Source organism: Cyprinus carpio, chromosome A7 (genome assembly GCF_018340385.1).
Source record: "Cyprinus carpio isolate SPL01 chromosome A7, ASM1834038v1, whole genome shotgun sequence".
Taxonomy (NCBI): domain Eukaryota; kingdom Metazoa; phylum Chordata; class Actinopteri; order Cypriniformes; family Cyprinidae; genus Cyprinus; species Cyprinus carpio.
The window spans coordinates 44,134,568-44,157,067 of NC_056578.1; the positions used below are offsets into that span (position 1 = coordinate 44,134,568).

Genomic DNA, 22,500 nt, shown 5'->3' on the forward strand with positions numbered 1-22,500 from the left:
GTACCCGGTCAACCCGGTTCTTGGTGCGCTATCCGAAAGGTGCGCAGATGCGCTCTCTTCATAAAAGCACTGAGATGAGGTGACATCAAAAGGAGGAAACACACCAAACCAACAAAAAACTTTTGTGACAGACAGACACCCAGATCCAATAAAAGAGTTCAGGCAGCTAAGTTTCACAGTGTTTCCCTTACATTGGGAAATATCAAAACTGACCGCAACAAACAGATTTTCCTAAAGGCTTTGACTTTGTTGAATAAACATGAACACTGCACGTGTCAGAGTCTAAACCCGGTGCGGGTGTTTTTATGTCACTGTATTTCTGAAGAAAACCGACTGTCTTCAGAAAATGATGGATGTCATTGTCTTTTAATCTGGCCTGTAATGAGCAGTGTTTGTGAGCGCAGACTCAGCGCTTATTTGATTACAGCCGTTACCGTGGAAACCTCTCTCTCTTGCTCCACAAGCACCTCCTGCTGGCAGAGAATGAATCTGCATATGCTGCTGTGGGATACACTGCTTCTGTTATGAATACTATGAAATATTTTAATTTGAATGTAGGATTGAAATGAACGCTGTTATTAGAGTAGTTAATTGTTAGCATAACCGCGCACAGGGCTCTAGACTAACATTTTGCACTGGTTGCACTGGTGCGCCTAACCTTTTTCTCAAGTGCACCAGCACAAAAGTTAGGTGCACCCAAATTTTCGACCGCATTGCATGTAACACCACAGTTTTACAAGTTCACTTTTTTTTAAATCACTGTCCATATAGGCAATATTGACTTGTAAATGATTAACTAACAATCTGGTCAACATAAAGTTCTTTATTTAAAGCACAATTCTACAAGAAAGGTAACTTACTGAAAAAGTGTTGGTGCTTAAAGTGCTTCACTGAGCTGAAATTTAAACTCAAAAACATCTCAGTATGTTTTTTTTTTTTTTGTTTTTTTTAAGGGCTTCAAACTGAACATCTCATGGCTCGGTGTCTTATGGACTATCCTCCATTGCAGTCACATGCCCCTCGGATGACCAGCTCCTGTAGTTTGGTCTTCTTGATCTTTGGCCTTGGCTAAACCAGCTGGCTAAACTCTCTCTAGCATCAAAATCTTCCAGACTTGGCCCCTCTACACTGATTCTGATCAGATCTTCACTGTGTCTGAATGAAGGGATGCTCTAGTGTCTGATCTGAACAGCTGAACACTCCCTAAACAGCTTATACTACTGTCTCAGCTATTACAATAGTTCAGTTTTGTATGTAATAGCAAAGTGATTATATTTCATTATTTTTTTTATTTATTTATTTATATATATTTTTTAATTAAGTTAATTTAGAAAAATGTTTGGATCATTTTTTGATTGTTAAATATAAGTTTTATTTTTTTATTTTTTAAGTAGCGACTAAGTTGTCAGCGTTAGACAGTGAGCCTATGTTAGATCAATTTAGCCTTCTCAAATCATCACGACTCGCCTAAAATAAAATCTATAGATATAAACAGTTCAAGCATATAACAACGTTTAAACGTTAGAACCAGATAAATGTGCGGTGTATCCAATAGTTTGTGCGGAGACGCTTCAGGACATGGAGACGCCAGCGTGATCACTTGCATATTTTTCAGTGGATACGCCGTAATTTTTGCTCATAAAGGTAATAGTAATAATTTGTTACTGCAAAGGGTCTACTTTTATTTGTGTGCACTCACAATATCAACAAAACGTTGTGCTTTTATGAAATAAAGAAAACAAACACGATGCGCTTTCTGCGTCTCGTCTTTAACAGGAGTACAAAAATGAACCGGAACTCAGTTAAAACATGCTTCACAGACATGATAAATATATCTATAGAAAGCTTTAAATAATTACTTAACGAAATAAAACAAATCAAAAATAAAAATTCTTTCATTATAATCATAATCTGTAAAGATGCACTTCTCTCTAAAGGCGCGTCTAATGAGATGACGAGTCACGATCAGCAACTTCATCCTTGTGACACAGACTCAGAAAACACTAGTTTATTAGTATATAATTCAAATATCTCCTTACTATTCCCCCCTGTCACATTTATGGTAGTTACTTTTGCCGGTGCTTTGCGGCAAGCTTGAGTCTATTGTGTGTATTTGAACACAGAACTGTTCAGCTGCGCTGGTGCTGCGGGACACTAAACACCTTCGAGCTGCTCTTGACAGTCGCGGAGCACGGTCTTGTGTTGTTTCCACCAGCGCTGCAATTTTTTTTTCATCACTAATTGATGGATGTCTAAAATATAAAAGTAAGGAGAAGTCTAAAAAAGTCGGGTTCCGTCGGGCTCGGGCTGAAATGCAGGGCTCTAGTGTCTGTTGTTGAACCACAGGGATTCCACCAGAGTCACAGAGACTTTTTTCTCGAACGGCTGGTCGCACCGGTGCGACCTCTGATTTCGCATGTTCCCACCAAATTGTCGCACTCTAGGGCCCTGGCGCATAACGCTAATATAATGAGCATTATAATTAAGTGTCTTTATTAACTATGTAATCCTCCTATAACTTAGAACCCTGGATTTTCACTGGTATTGGAAACCGAAAATTTTGTTAAAACACTAATTATAATAGTTAATAATAATAATAATAATATATAATAATATAATAATAATTATTATTATAAATAATAATAATAATAATAATTAGTAGTAGTAGTAGTAGTAGTAGTAGTAGTAGTAGTATTATTGCTACATTATAGTATGTTCTTTTTAGTATCTACTAAAATTGTTTTTTTGTTTTTTTTTTTTTTTTTTTTTATACAACTGGTTTATAATAATGATTTATAATAATAAAAGCAAAAACAGATAAAACAAAACTAAACCAAAAAATAACTACACAACAATAATAGTTTTAATAATAATAATAATAATAATAATAATAATAATAGTAATAATAATAATTAGTAGTAGTCATTCTTTTAGCTTTGGTTTAGCTTTGTTTGGTTATTTTGCCATTTATTAATATTATTGTTATTGTTATTATTATTATACGGTGATAGAGTTATATCACAAATATTGATTGTTATTCATGATCATTGTGTAACCAAGCATTTTATTTTTTTATTAATCTGGCCTACACTTGTTAACTAAGCAGACGCAAGGCAGTGTTTTTGCTGAATCCACTTCTTTCTGACCAGTAATATGAGAGAGAAGATAGATGAAGTTTATTTTAGTCATTAGTCTTCTGTCATTAACTGGTGTTCATGACAGACTGATTTCAGCTAAAAAACCCTTCAGATGAGACACACTCGAGAACAGTCCTGAGTCGAGAGACGACAACAACTCTAACATCAGCAAATAACCCTCGGAAAGTGAAGCTGCTAAATGGGTCAGGAAGATGCTGAATATCTGCTCCAGTTTCTACTTAATAACAGCAGCGTGAGGAATATCTCCTCATCAGGGAAATTTGAGGAAGTCTATGAGAACTAGTAATAGAAAAATCCACCAAGGGCAAACACACACACACACACACACACACACACACACACACACACACACACACACACACACACACACACTCCTGATATTCGTCTGGTTTACCGTCGTTAATGAAAGAAGGAGCGCAGTAATCAGTTCTGTTGTTCTGTGATTTCATCTACGATGATGCTCAGCTTTGACACGTTCTGTTTGTGATGGCAGTATTTCACTGTTTTGTTGTTTTAAGAAGGTGTGGTGTGATATTTCATCTGACCGACCGACAGCCGAAGAGCTCGTGAGATTGATCCCAAACTCTTCAAAATCTTCAAAAAAGAGACAAAATCTTCAGCACCAGCGACCGACAGCCGAAGAGCTCGTGAGATTGATCCAAAACTCGTGAAATGAACAGTTTCATTATAGTTTAACAAGTTTGCTAAGTTTCCCAAATACCTAGTTAGTGCATATTTTTATGTTTTTTTTTAATTTTCAAAAATTTTTTGTTTTTATTTTGTTAATTTTTAATATCTGTGTAGCATTTATTGCTAGGGGGAAAATCCCACAAAGGGCTTAAACTGTATTTACTGTAAGAATCAAACTTAAAATTGTGGAAATTGCAAAGTTCTACCAAAATAAATGTAAGCTTTAAAATTAGCTCATATATTTAGTTTGAGCTTCCACACAGTAAAATCTAATTGTTATAAGTTGTAAATAAAATTGGATTATTGGATTACATTTTACAAGCAAATACTAATTAATAATAGTAATTTTTAATTGCATGTGTTTAAAAATTCATTGTCATTGTGAAAAAAAATAAAAAATTCTACACCAGATGTTTGGTGTGGGTTTTACTGGTGTAGGATTAAACCATTTTCACCCAGAAATCGCTCATAAATTTCACAAACAATTGCAAAGAAAAAATGAAGTACCAATGAACTAAACATGAGATTTAAGTAGAAAGACTGGAAGAAAAAAAATCTTGTAAGAGATACTCCAATAAGCTTTATTTACAGCTTTGAGTATAAGGTGGAGTATATTTCAGCAGGTTAAACAAGACACGTCTTTAAGAGTTTCAGGCCCTGTTTTGTGCCTGTCCCTGAAAGTTTCCCTGTTTTCATAAATCATGGTTTATTGTGAGATTATGAAGGCTCTTCTGCCGATCCGCTCCTGAAGTCCAGTCTGGATTCGGAGCAGAGCATGTCAGGAGATTTTTATTAGGATGAATAGCGATGGAATGGTCCGTCAGATTTTCATAAGTGTTTAATGAAACTTATAGCTCATCTGTAAACCAAAAGCAGATGTTTCATTTATGAGGCGTTGCGTTCTCATAAGATGAGGCATTCATGCATAAACACGTTCAGGGCTTATTTTGCATGATTTTCCATGGCCTGGTCAGAAGGCCTCCAGGACGCGGCATCAGAATGAGCCGGCAGAAGATAATAATCCCGACTTTCACAATGAGAGATGAAATGTTTACTCATTCGGAGCCGCCCGCGGCTGTCGAGCGTTCTGCTCTTGAAAACAGAAATGAATCTGGGATTGAAGACAAGTGAAACAGAAGCAGAAATATCTGCACAGCCAGCGGCTCAGAGGACTGAAGTCACACGCAAACCCACGTCAGCGCATTAGATAACAGCAATGAGAAGAAGCTCAGACAAGAAGGATGAAGAACCAACAGGAGAACAGCAAATGAACACCAAAACAATCAGTGAAATATGTTAATATTGTCATAATTTGCTGTAAACAAATGCACGAGAAAGAAGAAGAAGATAACACGTTTGGGTCTGCAACCAAAGAAAGTGTTACTGAAAGTTCTTTTTTTTGAGATATCAACTTCAAATTTGGAACACAACTTTTTTAGATATAGCTTTGATTATTCTCAATAATCTGCCAAGTGTCTTCTTTAAAAAGAGACCAAACTTAAGTGTGTGCTCCAAAGCATTCAAGATTTACATTGGAAATGTCATTTTCAGGTTCAAAAAGTGGTTAGCAGGTAATAAATGGATCATAACTATTGCATAAATATGGTTTCATACCATAAAATCCCCATTCATTATTGAAATAAATAAATAAATATATAAATAATAATAATAATAATAAAAATATGTAAATTTTTTTAATGATGATAAAAATATGAAACAAGACCTCAATATATTCTTCTTTTTAGGAGGTTTTTGTTTTTGTGTTATTGTTTTATGAATTTATTAATGACGTTCATATAAGACCTAACAGTCTTTATTTAAACTTGCATCTAATTGTGAACACGGTCAGGGACAGGTCTTCAGCACACGTCGTGTCTGTGGACGACTATCAATGCTCTTATCTGTAGCTCATCGTCCTGTAAATGTCAGCAGGATCCTCAAACGCTCGGCCGCTCGCAGGAAAAGAGGCAGTTTCCTCAAATGTCAAGTGTCTTTTAAACACTGGCCTGCAGTTTGCATTGAAAACACTCAGTTGTAGTATTATCCCACACAAATTCTGCAATGAGACACAGGATGGCTATGAATCCCGACCGTTCACTCAGATGCTGTTATAGTATTTAGTATTCATACGTTTTTATCTTTATAGTTTCTGCTTTCAATTTTCTTGTGTATTTTTGTCATTTTTAATAGTTTGTTTTAGAATGTTGGCAATTAGCTGAGATAAAAATAAATAAATATATATATATATAGTTTGTTTTAGTATGTTGGTAATTAGTTTATTTGATTTCAGCTCATTTTTTATTTTTATATTTGTTTTTTTATTTTTATTTTAGTAATATTAATAATATTTTAATATTTATATTTTTATTTTAGTAATAATTCATATTATATTATTTTTTTTTTTTTTATTTTTTGCTTTAGTTTAGTTTAGTTTAGTTTAGTCTGTTTGCATGGGTTTCTATACTCTGCTGTCAGAGAATCATTTGGGCTCCTTGTGGCATCATGACATTATAGTTGAAAGTTATGCTCAAATATATGTTTACTGTTTCTGTTCATAAATAATATGGACTGAATTCATTCATAGATCACGTCTGCAATCTTTGTTCATTTTGATCAAGTTCAGTTGCCCAAGCAGGCATAATTCTTATCTTATCATAACTGACATATGATTTAATAACTAGTTTCTGAATTCTGCCACTGTTAGTCGGTCAGTGCAGTGGTTCTCATCTCCAGTCTTGGGGACTCCCCGCTCTGCACATTTTAACGCATCTGATTCAGATCATCCGTTTACTGGGTTAGTGTTGGTTTTGTTTTTGCACTGGGTCCCAAACTCAAAACAAAAGGCTTTTAACAACATTCAAAAGTATGTGTTTGTAGTCACTTTTACACTAACTTGCGTTGCGGACCCAAGGGAGTGCAGTGTCTCGTTTTGGTGCAATATGGACATGCGACACGCTCCGAATTAATAAACTTTTAATAAACTACAGAACAGCGCGAGCCGAAAGCGGCGCACCTCACGCGGGAAGGGCTTATATGCTCCGAGAACAGACACTGCACTAGTGATACAAAACACACAGGTCTGTTAAGAACAATACTCGGCGCACGGTCATGAAATGTTTTTTTTTTATTTTATTATTATGGTCCCCTAGGTGCAATTATAGTATTACTATAGTTTTTTAAAAAAAAAAAACTTTTAAAATGTAGTGAATTATGACATTTTCCCACCTGTTTCTCATCCTTTGATTCAAACAGTCTGTTTTTGGGTTGTTTCCTCTTTAAGAGTTCAGTGTTAACGCCCACTGTTATGATTGGCTAACGACAGTGCCTATGGATCAATTATTGAGCATAACTGTTTAGTAGCTGGTGATGCATTCGAAGCAATGGCTCTTGCAATGATAAAACCTTATATGTTTGAGCACATCTGCGTGGCATTGTACTTTTCCTGTACACAGACCCACTCGCTGTCCGTCGACTGAACACTTGTGAGGCGCGCGGCGCAACAACGATACGAAATGAGCGTAGTTGTCTTGTGCTGGAGGCGGTCATATGCAAATGGTTGGAACCTCACTTCGCACCGTGACGTCACTTTCTTACCATGGGTCCAGAACGAGCTGTATTTTAGAGCTTGGTTAAATAAATGGCTCGTTTATAATGGGGAGGACGTCTTAATCTATGAAACTTGCAGGACGTTTTAATGGTACAAAGACCTCTTATATTCCAAAAGATCAAGGCAAATTTGGTTTCTCATTTCATGACCCTTTTAATATAAACAGATTATTATAAGGCTGGGCTACTGTACGTTTTTTATGGCTGCTGTGTTTGCAAGTATATTCCGAGCAAATTAGCTGCATGTTTTAATCGTGTGTAAAATTACTGATTAACATGGCAGATAAAAGCAGCTGTTTGTTTGTTTGTTTTTTTTTACACCAACAATATACTACAGGCGCACTAGTTACAGAACTCAGGTGATTTTTCAGACTTGATGAGCTGTTGTGGGAGGCCAGTTTCTAATCACATATCTGGCACACTGCCCTTGTCTTGTCCTCACTCAGTTTAAAGTGCTCCCACACAGCTGAGGTCTTCGGTGTGTTTGTCTTCTCTTCCAGATGAAATAAATCATGACGTTCACTCATAGACGATTCATATTCAAGCGAATGAGAAACGTTTCGCGGAGGATGCCAGGGGTTCGAAAAAAAAAAAAAAAGGAATATTCGAATCTCAAAATTGAAAATTGAATGCCAACCCACTGAACAAATTTTCAAATAATCGAATATTCTGGTCCAGCCCTATTAATCACAAACCTATGACCTTGGCGATGCTATCTTCATGCTTTACAGTTTGAGCGACAGGAATGCTAAATAATAATAGTGGATGTCTATCAGGATGGGGAAGATGTTTATTCATTTTGTGAATTCAATAGAACGGAGAGTAAGAAAACAATAAAACACAAGCATGTGCTGAAGAGATCACTGATGAGCTTCACACCGAATGCAGAGCGAAACTTTCGAACCAACACACTCTAGTGCTAGGCGTCCACTCATTATAAACACACACTGACAACAAAAACCAAACCACACTCTCGCTAGAAACATCCTGCCGCGCTAAATGACGCCTGTGCATTTCCCTGCATTAGTTTGTAGGTCGTGTAAGTTTGAAAGAGGAGTCTGGATGATGTGGGATCGGTGAGAGACGGGGTCAAAGGTCGCGGCGGAGCAGTGCTAATTGAGCTGCAGCACCGTGTTCTGTAGGAAGCCCGACGCATTTCTGAAAGTCAGCGACTAGAACAGCTGAAGCTCGCACACAAATGACAGGAACATTCATCACATCCCACTGGTTTATAACACACACACACACAGGAACATTCACACTTACAGACATAGAGACATATAATTCTGTTATAATAAATGGCATTAGAGAGAGATTCACTCTGAGCCGCTGAGATCTCTCATGCTTTGCTCTGATCTAAACACACAAACTTTCTCACACAGTGTTTCTCAGCACGCTGGAACTTTCCGCTCGCTTCTGTTCTGTTTTTTTTTTACCGAGCTAATGATTTTTTTGTTTTGTTTTCTTCTAACCCTAAATCCTCACACACACCTTTCTGCATTTCTTTAATTGTTGTATCATTAGTTTGTTTATGTATCATACACGTATTTCTTCAGTATTGCAAAAAGATGCTTGATTTTAACCTGGAGTTGTGAGCTTGCAGTCTGAAATGAATATGATGAAATAAAAAAGACACCTTCGCACGCAAAAACGTGTACATCACGGACAGTGTGGTTCTCTTCACTAACAAACAAATGACTCTTATGATCCAGATGTTTCAACTCACTTGAGCTGGATCAGTCTGAATCCATCAGTGAATGAACTAAAAACATCTGATTCACTGAACTCTAAGTTATCTTTACTTTCAGTGATTTCTGCTTGAAATTATTATGTTCAGTCTTCTTAGGGCTTATGAAAATTCATATGATTGTTTATGTGATGACATAGTTAAAGATTCACATTTGGTGCTGAACATGCCCATTTGCTTACATTTGATTAGTCATATTATCTATTATAAATATTAGTTGTAAATATTTATTGATTGATTTGTTCGTTGGATTACATCAGTTGTGGGCAAATGTGCTTAATTTTCATGAAATAATGACACAATGCAACACAAATCTAAATGATCATGAATTTAAACTTAATTTTTTCTTTGTATTTTTTATTTTAACAATTTTCCTTACGCAAAATATAGATTTCTCTTTTTTATGTTTCTGGGTTGAAAAATTAGATCAAAAAGGATACAACTCAACATGCGGAGCACAGCACTAATATAATATTAATAAATGCTAATAAATTATCGGACCTGAGTCCAAACACAGCTCCGAGAGTTTTCTGTGGATTTAGAGGAATCAGATGAGTGCTGTTTATTTCTATATTCATTTATTCTAATGAAGGTGTAGACGTGTGTTATGTGCCTGCAAGGAAATACAAACATCGATCATTTTATTTGTTGACTTCTTCACACTAATAATAATATAATTTACACTACTGTCTCCTGTGTTAACTATGGGATGTCGGTTACTTGGCGCTCCCATGAGCTCACAGTGCCAACCAATGGGGCCGTTTCCATGGCAACAGCTGGCAGGGAGGCATGTGGGAGATTTTTCAGTATTTATAGGCGTGTTTGGATATGTATAGGTACAGCAAGATGTAGATGAACATTTTAGTCCAAAACAATAAACAAAGTTTGTTTAAAGAGATTTCTCTTGCAGTAGAAGAAAGGAACATCATTGTGTGATGGTGATGGTGGTGTAATGTAATATAAACTACGGTCATACAAAAATCGTTCTCCCAGAAAATAATAATAAATGTTTTTGTCATGCATGCAAATATCTGTGAACTAATATTGAATCCTAAAGCAGTTCTATCAGCATTAAAAGTGTTTCACGATAAAGTCTCACATTCATGTTCACTCAGGGCAAGTGATCATCTATGGTCTCATCTCTATGGAAAAAAAAATGTGATTTTTAATGCTAAACACACACAGAATGTAGGATATTTTCTGTGCCTACATAACAACCTGGGCCATCTGTTCTCTCTGCCTGTGTGTGTGTGTGTGTGTGTGTGTGTGTGTGTGTGTGTGTGTGTGTGTGTGTGTGTGTGTGTGTGTGTGTGTGTGTGTGTGTGTGTGTGTGTGTGTGTGTGTGGAAGCATGGATCATACTGTGAAGCCGGAGATTGCTCACAAATTCTGCTTGTAAACAAAGACAGACGTCTGTGCATAACACTACACTATCACACACACACACTGCTGCTGTGAGGGTCCGCTATTGTCAATCACGTTTTTTTTTTTTTTCTGTAGCTGTGAGAGAAAGAGAAATAGACTGGCTTACTCATGTTAAAGTTTGAAGGAGGTGAGCAAATGTCAGTTAATACTGTGGAAATGCCACACACTGTTTGTCCACTAGTCAGTGGAAATGTACTGTTACATGACAGTGACAGGGTTGTCATGGTTTCTAGGATGGAGAAGAGCATGAGATTGTCATGGTGAGTATAATAGAAGGGGAAGTAGAGTTACAGTGAGGTTGTCATGGTGACTGGTAGAGGAATGAGTACAGTTAAAGTGAGGTTGTCACAATGTTGTTATAGATGGTTGTTTAGAGATTGTCATGGTGATAGTCAGTAGAGTAGTAGTGAGGTTGTCATGGTGACTGAGAGTTGCAGTGTAACTTGAATAGTGTAGAGTTGTCTTAAGGTTGTCACAGTCCTGTTTTAGATAGTTGTTTAGAGTTGCAGTGAGGTTGTCATGGCAGCTGTGGTACAGTTGCAGTGAGGTTGTCATGGCAGCTGCGGTACAGTTGCAGTGAGGTTGTCATGGCAGCTGTGGTACAGTTGCAGTGAGGTTGTCATGGCAGCTGTGGTACAGTTGCAGTGAGGTTGTCATGGCAGCTGTGGTACAGTTGCAGTGAGGTTGTCATGGCAGCTGCGGAACAGTTGCAGTGAGGTTGTCATGGCAGCGGTGATAAGCTAACCCCCCTGCTCAACCTCTCTGAGACTGTGATAGAGGATTGAGTGGAGCTGCAGAGAGTTTTTCTCCCACCACTAATATAGAAGAGATTGAGTTCTTGCCCAGCACAGATTTGAGTGTATCAGGTTGTCTTTCTTCCTGTAAGGTTGTCAGATAGTGTAGTCTGATCAAATCATCTCTCTCTACACTGGAACGTGTCTCCTGTTCTCCTCCTGGATGTCTAGTCACTTACAGTCAGGCATTCCTCCTCTCATCGCTTACTAATGAAACTCTTAAAGCACTCACTGCAGGAGAGAACAGACCACACCGCGTGTGAGCCGGGGAAACAGGGAAAATCCTTCCTGGTGTCCAGTGTTACTGCAGTGAGAGAGAAATGACACAGATTGGCAGAAAAGAGAAAGAGTCTCTGAAAAGAGACAAACTAGTGTTGGCAGAGAGGCGGACAGTCTGTCTCATGATCTCAATGTGAACATCTACAGAGACTCAGTGGTTCCTTCTCTCTCCTAAACCTCATCTGTACTTGCTCAGCTCTCTGATGGAGAACAGTGAATATCAAACAACACACTACAGTTAAAGGTACTGTACATGTGCTTTAGTATGTTAGGCAACACATCAAAATAAGTGTACTAGGATAGTAAAACTTTTAATTTGACATTATTACAAAGTGTACCTAAATGTGTTGAAACACATGTAAGGCACATATCTCCCCCGTCTCTCATCTCGTGTAATTAAGCCAGTAATTTAAATTCAGTTTTGTGATGGTAAACGAGCGTCGTCTGGAAGCAGGAAGGATTGAGAGTCGGTGCAGGATCACAGGCAGATCTTCATTCTGACAGCAGAGCAGATCAGATCCGCCGCTCACCGGCAGACGAAAGCCGGCGCTGATGAATACTGCGAGTCTCTCAGAACTTTGTTATTTTTACCTGTCAGCTGTGTATCGCTGTGTTTCACTTGAGTCAGTTTCCGAGATTCTGACGGCTGCTTCCTGCCCGCACAACGTCAACTTCTGCAGCACTGAGCTGTCACGCGTGTGTGTGTGTGTGTGTGTGTGTGTGTGCGTGTGCACACATCCGTCAGGTCCTTGTTAGCCGCTTTCCCACATCAGTTTGCAGCTTGGAAACTTTCCTCTGGCTGTTTTGAGTTGTTTTGTAGAGTTCATGTCCTGATTGGTGTTTGACTGTCAGAGAAAGCTCATATGTTGGTCAGAATTTTGTCTCACTTTTGACTGTTGTCATGAGGTCTGGTCCACTTTGCAGTTTTAATCTAGACACACAACAGGCAACAGCCACTTCACACCACTATTACAGATTTCAGACCTGTTTGAAGGTCTGATACACTCATTACTGTTTTGTGTAAAAGAGTGTTTGAAATCCATCAGCAATAAGCAACAGCCAATGAGACTGTGAGAGCGTGAGAGCGGAGCCAGGCATTGGCCGTCTGACTGACATGCAAATGACGGACCACAGTTTGTTTTGTTTTCATCTTGACAGATTCACTGAGGGGACAGTTTTGTCCCACAACTGTTTTTAAAGCATTTATTGTTTATCTATTTATTTGTTTGTTTGTACTGGGATTTAATTAACGTTATAGACAAACAGTTTTTTATTCATTTTGTATGCTTAATGTTTAGCACTGGAAAAAATAACAACAATGACAACTACCAGTGGGTTTTTTTTTTGCTTTCCTAATGTTTATAACTGGTTGCAAAGCTAATATATAATGTATGTAAAATAAATCAACTCATATAATATTTAGTTTGAGCTTCTGAGGTTATGCATCAATACTGAATAAGCACTTCTATCCACTGACAAAATAATGAAAATGCAGATGTTTGTTGTTCCAGCAGTGCTGCAGTGCTCTGACCTCAGATCAGTTCTCTTTCTCTCCTCCAGTGCTTCTTCTTTCAGAACTGCATCTTCAGTCTTGTGTTCTGTCATAGTCATAAACTGTAAACCTGATTTATACTTATATGTGCAGTATATTGAGGATTTGAGTATAAATCTGATTCAGTCTTTCAGCGCAGTGATAGTCTGCGGGAGCACAGATGATACAGAGAGCAAAACGCAATGTAAAAAGAGTAAAAAGAGTCATAAATTCACATAGTTTTAATGTTAAAAGTGTCTCGGTCTATAAAGTTGTGGCTGAGTTTAGTTTATGGTGTGTGTGTGTGTGTGTGTTAGTTTTTGATGGATGTCAGTGAGCTTTTTGAGGCCAGTAGCTGAAAGTTTTGTTGACCAAAAATGTGACTGTGATGTTAATTAAACAGAAAAAAATGACACACTTGATTAATATTCTGCTGTAGCATGCAACGCTAAAAGAGAATTTTGATGTATTAGTACACACTGATGTCACACACTCACAAATATGTCTGTTTGTCTCTCTCTCTTGTCATTTACTTCTCTCTCTCTCTCTCTCTCTCTCTCTCTCTTCCTCTCTCTCTCTCTCTCATCTCGATCTCTCTTAAAAAATTAAAAAAAAACTTTTTTTTTCTCTTCTCTTTTTTTATTAAAAAAAAAAAAAAAAGGTTTGGGGTTAGTTGTTTTTTTCAGGTGGTTCATTAGACGTGATCAATTATTAATCAAGCTGCTTAAAGGAACTGCTTAGTTTCACACTTCTAAACAGAAATCTGTGTAGAGTCCCATTATATATTATCCATGTTAATAAATCTATTTTAATATTTTTTTAAACAAGTAATATTTTCTACCTTAAGCCCAAAGTTTTGGACCATAACTAGCATGGACATTTAGGTTTACAGGACAGCGTTTAGTGATCAATAAATATGAACGTTTTATGTTCAATTCTTTAAATTTTCCCCTTTGCGCTTAGAAATATCAATAATTATCACTACTAAACCTAAGCTTAGCATTGTAAAGTGCTGCTTTATTTTAAACCAGTCATAGTACGTGTCATTTCTATTTCATGGACTTTTAGTTTGTTTCACCTTCTTTTCCTGTCTTTTGTTCTTGTTCCCTGTGTTTCTGCAGTTAGTGCTGTAATCTTCTTTATTGCCAGACTAGCCATGATAGAACACAATACCTACAGTACCAGTAATATGGATCTAGCATTCGTTCAAATCATCTGGGACTTTGCACATGAGATTTTAGATCCGGCTCATGTCATCCGTTAGACCGTTACCCTGATGAGTCCCTCAGCGTGGCCTTATACGAGGGACTCTGTGTGCAGATGAAGGATTGTCCTCAAGTGTCATTTTTTGAGGATGTAAAGTGTGTACTCTACCACAGTAGTTCCCCTTTCATGGTGGGTGAGGAGAAGGATCAAACTCCAGCTCCAACGCCTGCCACGGATCCACAGCTTGAGCCCATGACCACCACATACCTGAAACCAGATTTTCTCACTGAAGATGGAGCCAGAGCCTACCATGATGTTCATCCCAGAGCTGAAGCCCGCCTCCATGTCCATCAGGGAGTCCAGTGCTGTGGAATGGCTCATCAAATGGATGCAACAGAGCCAGTTCTCACCCTTGTCCCTGCTCTCAAGCCTCTTCTCTGCCGGCCCGTCTGGTTGTCTGGATGTCCCGGTCCCATCTGGAGTCATTCCTTCCCCGCTGATCCCACCCAGCCTCCAAGCTCCTTCCAATGTACTGGTCCTGTCTAGCTGCCAAGTTCCTTTATCGCAGCAGGCTCCCTCCAGTTCCCACACTGCCTCACCTTGACCTAAGAATGCATCCAGACCAGTCATCCAGCTAGTTCCATAACAGCACCACAGCTCCTCCTTCCCTACTGGCTCTGTAGAGCTCCCCAGCTCCTCTTTGGGCTTCCCAGTCCACAGCTCAGCCCAGGTGCTCAGATCCCCCTGTTCCGCCTCAGTTTGTTGCCCCATCAGTTCCACCTTGGCCACACGCTCCCTTGTCTCCCCCATGGATCCACCTCGGTCCCACAACCCTGCAGCTTCTCCTTGGTTATCCAGACCATCTGTGTCACCCTGGGTCTTTGGCTCCTTGGCTCCACCTTGGTCTCCACTTCTCCCCCATGACAAGGGTGGGAATTGGCTCTGTTGCATCCCCCTCAGTTGGTCGTCCCACTGGTTCTGCCTGGGCTGACCACTGAGGCTTCACTCTGGGTTCTTCTTCCATCAGCGTCTCCGTCACCGGCTCATCCATGCAGTCTTCCACCACCATCACCTCTGTGGACTTTTCGCCGGGGGGTCCTAGCCCTCATTCCCACCTCCTCCCTCATGGTTACTTCCGCTCCCTCCCACCATTCATGTGTTGTGACAGGAGGCAGCTGCCAGGATGGGGATGTACTATCACAGTTTTTCTCTTTTTCATGGACTTTTAGCTGTTTTACGTAAGGGATACTGAACATACTGTCCTGCACATTTTTTTTTTTTTTTTTATAAGCATCTTATTTTTTTATTTTTTATTTTTTATCTTTTTCCATATCATATTTTTTTTGTATCATTTTCTTGTGTTTGTGTTCTTTAATAATTGCACTGTCCATGGAGCGGACCTGACTTACATTTCTCTGCTGGTCACATGTTCTCCATATAACCATGTATGTGACAAATAAAAATCTTGAATCTTGAAACATCCAGCCGGTTATTATCGCAGAATAACCCCAGACAGGGTGATGAGGACCTTGACGTGAAGCGGAGGTTATTCTGCAATAACAACCGACTGGATGTACATTATCCCACTTATTACATGGCTACTGGCCACATAAGTAAACTATTACACACAAAGCTTTTACCAGTTATTATCGAGGAATAACAGACCTCAGAATGTAGACACTGACCAATTTAGAATCAAGTATTCCACAGAGCCGTGTAATAATTTGTTGTACTATGTTTTGTTATGTTTCTTTTGTTCCAGCTGCTCATTTGTTGTACCTATTATGTCTGTTTCGACTTTCATTATCTAGCGGTGCATTATTTGCCCTCATTTTGTTCAGTTCCTTGTCTTGTGTTAACTTACCCTTACGTTTGTTTCCCTGTAGATTTTCTTTGTTGTTTTTGGTCTAATATTATTAAAATCGCTGCAGTTAGATCCCTGATGAGCCGTGATACAAGACCTACCTTTAATATGGATCTGTTTCAGTTTGTTTTGGGATAAATCACTCATCACAATTAGTAATGATATGTGATTTGTTATTATTATTAGTAGTAGTAGTGCATGACATTTCTCTTTCAAAACATGTGGAGTGTCAACATTGTCACATTTCAAAATATTTTGGGTTTGAATGCGCAAAATAACAAACAAACAAACAACAATCAAATAAAAACTCATAACAGTAGTGTTACCTTATACCTAATGGTGTTGAGGAGAGAGTGGAACAGAAACACATTCTGTTTTTGAGTATTTGACCAGAAAAAGCATTTTAGAAAATTAGTAGTAAATCATATGGCAGTGATGACTGTACACTTTTTCTTTTTTTTTCTCTCTTTCTCTCTCTGCAGCCTCTAGTCCTTCACAAGTGAATAAGGACATTATTGAGTCTCTTTGGGCCATTTTTGCTTTTAAGGACAAGTTGCTATTTGAGTTGTTTTTAATGAGGCAACTTTTTGCAATTTCATCGCCACAAGTATAGCTGGATCAAACACACACACACACACACACACACACACACACACACACACACACACACACACACACGCACACACACACACAGGTGAAAGGAGCAGCAGAAGTGAGTCGGTGAATCACAGGCCTTTTCCTCCACAGACGTTTATTAATGTTGATAGTCTGACTTGAATTTCGAGCTGATTCTTTTTGCTTACGTGTTTTTCCAGCAGTTCTGAGAGGGGAAATATAATCGTTATGTTTACCTCGTCTCATTTGGATAATGTGTCATATAAATGCTAAGCTCAGGGAGTTACGGCAGGATTTCGGCGTCTCTGCTGTATTAATGTTTGATCCATTTCTTACTGTGTTTATGAAGTTCTGTGCGATTTCAAACATGATGCAAATGAACACCAGCAGAATATTAGACTTGAAATTGTCTATTTATTCTCTTTCTCTCTCTCTCTCTCTCTCTCTCTCTCTCTCTCCTCTCCTCTCTCTCTCTCTCTCTCTCTCTCGGTATGTTTATTGTGGTTTGGACTCGGTCCAGCAGCCATCTTGGCTCTATAGCGTTAAAGGCAGCTGGTTTAGTTAACGGTCCGCTGGTCAGGTTAAAGTGAAACATGCACTGAGGGAATGCTCCTGTCACATGCTAATTGAAACACAATCAGAGCAGACGTGTGTTTAACCGGCTCTAGATGAGACGCGACTCTAAACAGAGCTGAGCGTAACGTGACTGCTATCAGTTTATTGCTCTGACGTAATACAGCGGCCCATCCTGTGCTTCAGTAATCTCATTACAGCTGCACTGAATACGGAATAATAAAATAATAATAATAAATAATAATACATTTTGTTTTACAGAAAAACAGTGAAATTACAATACTAGTATTTGTCTGTCTTAATTTTATCTTTTTTAAATGATAAATCATTAAGCTTTGATTTTGGCCGAAAAAAATAAATAAACATTTTCTAAGTGATATAACTGTGTGAAGCAGCATTTACTGTGAAGTGAGACGCTGACAACACCAGATCAGGAGCTGCTCATGTGATAATGAACACAGTGCCACAGTGTTTCACACATATACACATGTAATAACAGTCTTTCTGATTTGATTATCACACTAATATTACGTTCTCTGTGATCTCAGATCTCCTGTGTGTGTGTGTGTGTGTGTGTGTGTGTGTGTGTGTGTGTGTGTGTGTGTGTGTGTGTGTGTGTGTGTGTGTGTGTGTGTGTGTGTGTGTGTGTGTGTGTGTGTGTGTGTGTGTGTGTGTGTGTGTGTGTGTGTGTGTGTGTGTGTGTGTGTGTGTGTGTGTGTGTGTGTTTGTGTGTGTGTGTGTGTTTCACGGATCTTGCGTTTGTCTGATGTATTCTGTGTGAATATACAGACACGTGCTGGGGTTCTCTGCTGGTGTTTGTTTGGAGGTCACGGGTAAAATAATTCAAAAAAGAAGCTTCACATGAAGGTGAGAATGAGAAATGAGGATTTTCTTCCGTTATTCTGACCTTGTTTTTTAGGGGATAATCTGATTATGGAATCTTTGTTCTTGAGCTCCAGTGTCTCTGCGGATCCTTCAAACGCGAGTGACATGAAGAGCTATCGTACAATTATTTCCACGAGCACCTGAATGAATACATATGACTCTCCCTGTCACACACAGATTGAATTTGTGCCTTATTTTTTTTTGCTGGCACTTTTTGTCGTGTTAATAGTTTCAGGTAACAATAATGATCCTCAAAAGACGGCTGAACTCCACGTGAGTGTGTGACGGATTCTCTCTCAGGGTGTCAGTACGGTGAAGCTGCTCTCTGGCCTTCTTACATAATGAGTCTGGAGTGACCGATTAAATATCAGTTCACACAAACACATCGACTCGCTCTCATTGTGCTTCAGTCTCGTTTCCTCCTGCTGTCGTTCTGTAGAAATGAACGGTGGCATCTCAAAATGAGACATAAATCGAGCTCAAAATGAATAGTTAGAGCAATGAAAGTCTCCCAGAGACTCTGACAAATATTAATGTTAACTTGAGCAAACGCAAAGATAAATGAGGTTTTGTGGGTTCAGGAGGGTTTGTGTTCTTACAGGCCGTGGTCATTATTCACAATAGTCCCTTGTTTACTTGCTCATATGCTGACATTTCTTTCTTTTTCTCCCTCCCTTCTCTTTTTATTTGCTTGCAGATGTGACCAAGAGTTTTCAGAAAGGTAAGACATGCGCTTTCTGTTACATTGATTCAGATGTATGAATGACATCAGTGTTAAACACTATGTGCTGTTGAGTCAGTGGGGAAATGTGATCTTTTTTCTGTCTTTTTTTAATTATATTTCCAAATATTGCCCCTCAAAGGTTCAGGCCAAAAATTACCAGAATAGACTTCATTGTAACTTCAGAAAATTTTCATCATTTTCCTATCGATTTTGCACATGAACATTTGTATATGCTTATCTGGATGTTTTCACAATGGAAAAAAAATACCACCTACAGTATATGTCAGTGGTTTTGTCAATAGAAAAGTATAATGTTGCAACAGATAGAAAACTGAAACTGAGAATACAAGCAAGCTTTAGACATGTGAACTATTTTTATATTCTAAAACATTTTTTTTGCAATGACCTAACTAAAACAACCAAACAATCTTGAAAACTGTGTGTGTGTGTGTGTGTGTGTGTGTGTGTGTGTGTGTGTGTGTGTGTGTGTGTGTGTGTGTGTGTGTGTTTGGTGTGTGTGTGTGTGTGTGTGTGTGTGTTGATACCATGTGGGACAAACACTGACTCTTTTCTTTCCCTGTTGCTGTTTTGCTGCTGTGCTGTAAATGTGAATTTTATTGAAATGTAAATTTAGCTCGCCACCAGAGACGGAAATATGTACAAAATAATTATTATAAATAATAAGTTGTAAGTTACTTTTTCCCAGTAAAATATGGGTTGGAAAATACAGGTTATTACTCAAAAGAATGATTTTTCATAGGAGTATGTGGATATTTGTACATGTCAAAGAAATAATATTTGATGCGTCAGAGATGGATGCAGCATCTCACATTACGAACAAAAGCACTTCTGCTCTGTGTAATACTTGCAGTAAGAGCTTTTTTCACCTGTCTGTGTGAACACGCTCTGTGTGCAGCCATCACGCCTAGCTGAACAGGAAGTCTGGAGCGACTGTGGGGTCATGGGACAGATCGGGCCAGAGATACTCCCCACCTCTAGAGCCCCTTTGTGTTCCAGTTACTCAACTGTCCACAAAAAAAATCAATCTGCAAACTTACTCCAACCACCATTACGGATCCGGATCAGTGACCTATTTACAGCTCAGCACCTGCTGGAAACAAAATGGTGCCGAAGTTTCCAGAGAGCGCAGAGGGGAATCTGTGTGGTGGTGTGTGTGTGTGTGTATTTGGAAACTGAGCCCGGAGAACATACAGGAGAGGAGAGGAGATGAGAGGAGAGGAGAGGGCAGTGAAACCCCTGGATGAAGTGAATAATAAGGGCCCAGGGGAGAAGAACAGATGGACGTTTAGAGAAAGGGAAAGAGAAGAGAAAGAACGAGAGGGAAGATTGTCAGACATGATGCCAAGATTCTGTAGGGGAGACACAGATATTCAGTGCTCATTAAAGCTGCATGGTTCTGTATTTTGATGGGAATTTTAGAAGGTTAAAATGACATCATATTATTTACTGTTTTCATTAGAATTTTAAAATACTAGATCACTAATATACTAGATGAGCAGCACTGTGAACAAATAAAGACAAAATGATTGGGAAATAACTGTATTTGGCAGCTGTGAAGGTGGCTAATATTCCATCAGCAAAGGTGACTGTTCTGAGATCAGACCCGAGCTGATTCTGTCCTGAGATCAGATCCATCAGCAAAGGTGACTGTTCTCAGACATGAGATGATTCTGTTCTGAGATCAGACCTGAGCTGACTCTGTTCTGAGATCAGACCCCAAGCTGATTCGGTTCTGAGATCAGACCTGAGCTGACTCTGTTATGAGATCAGACCCAAGCTGATTCGGTTCTGAGATCAGACCCGAGCTGATTTTTTCCTGAGATCAGACCCGAGCTGATTCTTTCCTGAGATCAGACCCGAGCTGATTCTGTCCTGAGATTAGACCTGAGCAGACTCTGTTATGAGATCAGACCCAAGCTGATTCGGTTCTGAGATCAGACATGAGATGATTCTGTTCTGAGATCAGACATGAGATGATTCTGTTCTGAAATCAGACCTGAGCTGATTTTTATCTGAAATCAGACCAGAGCTGATTCTGCCCTGAGATCAGGTGTGAGGTCATTCTGTTCTGAGATCAGACCTGAGCTGATTCTGCCCTGAGATCAGGTGTGAGGTCATTCTGTTTCTGAGATCAGACCTGAGCTGATTCTGTTCTGAAATCAGACCTGAGCTGATTCTGCCCTGAGATCAGGTGTGAGGTCATTCTGTTCTGAGATCAGACCTGAGCTGATTCTGTTCTGAGATCAGACCCGAGCTGATTCTGTCCTGAGATCAGACGTGAGCAGATTCTGTCCTGAGATCAGACCTGAGCTGATTCTGTCCTGAGATCAGACCCGAGCTGATTCTGTCCTGAGATCAGGTTGTGATGGTCATTCTGTTCTGAGATCAGACCTGAGCTGATTCTTTTTCTGAAATCAGACCTGAGCTGATTCTGCCCTGAGATTAGACCTGAGATGATTCTGTTCTGAAATCAGACCTGAGCTGATTCTGTCCTGAGATCAGACCCGAGCTGATTTTTTCCTGAGATCAGACCCGAGCTGATTTTTTCCTGAGATCAGACCCGAGCTGATTCTGTCCTGAGATCAGAACCTGAGCAGATTTTGCCCTGAGATCAGGTGTGAGGTCATTTCTGTTCTGAGATCAGACCTGAGCTGATTCTGTTCTGAGATCAGACCCGAGCTGATTCTGTCCTGAGATCAGACGTGAGCAGATTCTGTCCTGAGATCAGACCTGAGCTGATTCTGTCCTGAGATCAGACCCGAGCTGATTCTGTCCTGAGATCAGACCCGAGCTGATTCTTTCCTGAGATTAGACCTGAGCAGATTCTTTCCTGAGATTAGACCTGAGCAGATTCTTTCCTGAGATTAGACCTGAGCAGATTCTTTCCTGAGATCAGACCCGAGCTGATTTTTTCCTGAGATTAGACCTGAGCAGATTCTTTCCTGAGATCATATGTGAGATGATTCTGTTCTGAGTTCAGACATGAGCAGATTCTGTTCTGATAACAGACCTGAGCTGATTCTGCCCTGAGAACAGACCTGAGCAAACTTATTCATGAGATCAGACCCGAGCTGATTCTGTCCTGAGATTAGACCTGAGCAGATTCTTTCCTGAGATCAGACCTGAGCTGATTTTTTCCTGAGATCATGTGTGAGATGATTCTGTTCTGAGATCAGACCTGAGCTGATTCTGTTCTGAGATCATACCTGAGCTGATTCTGTTCTGAGATCATCCATGAGATGATTCGGTCCTGAGATCAGACCAGAGCTTTTTGGGTCCTGAGATCAGAACCTGTGCAGATATGGTCCTGAGATCAGACGTCAGCTGATTTGTTTCTGAGATCAGACCTGAGCTGATTCTGTCCTGAGATCAGAACCTGAGCA

At 39.3% G+C, this 22,500-nt stretch overlaps 1 pseudogene; it reads left to right on the forward strand.

Moving 5' to 3' along the window:
* LOC109056765 overlaps nucleotides 1-22,500 on the forward strand; it is a 322,386-nt pseudogene that overhangs the window by 69,062 nt on the left and 230,824 nt on the right.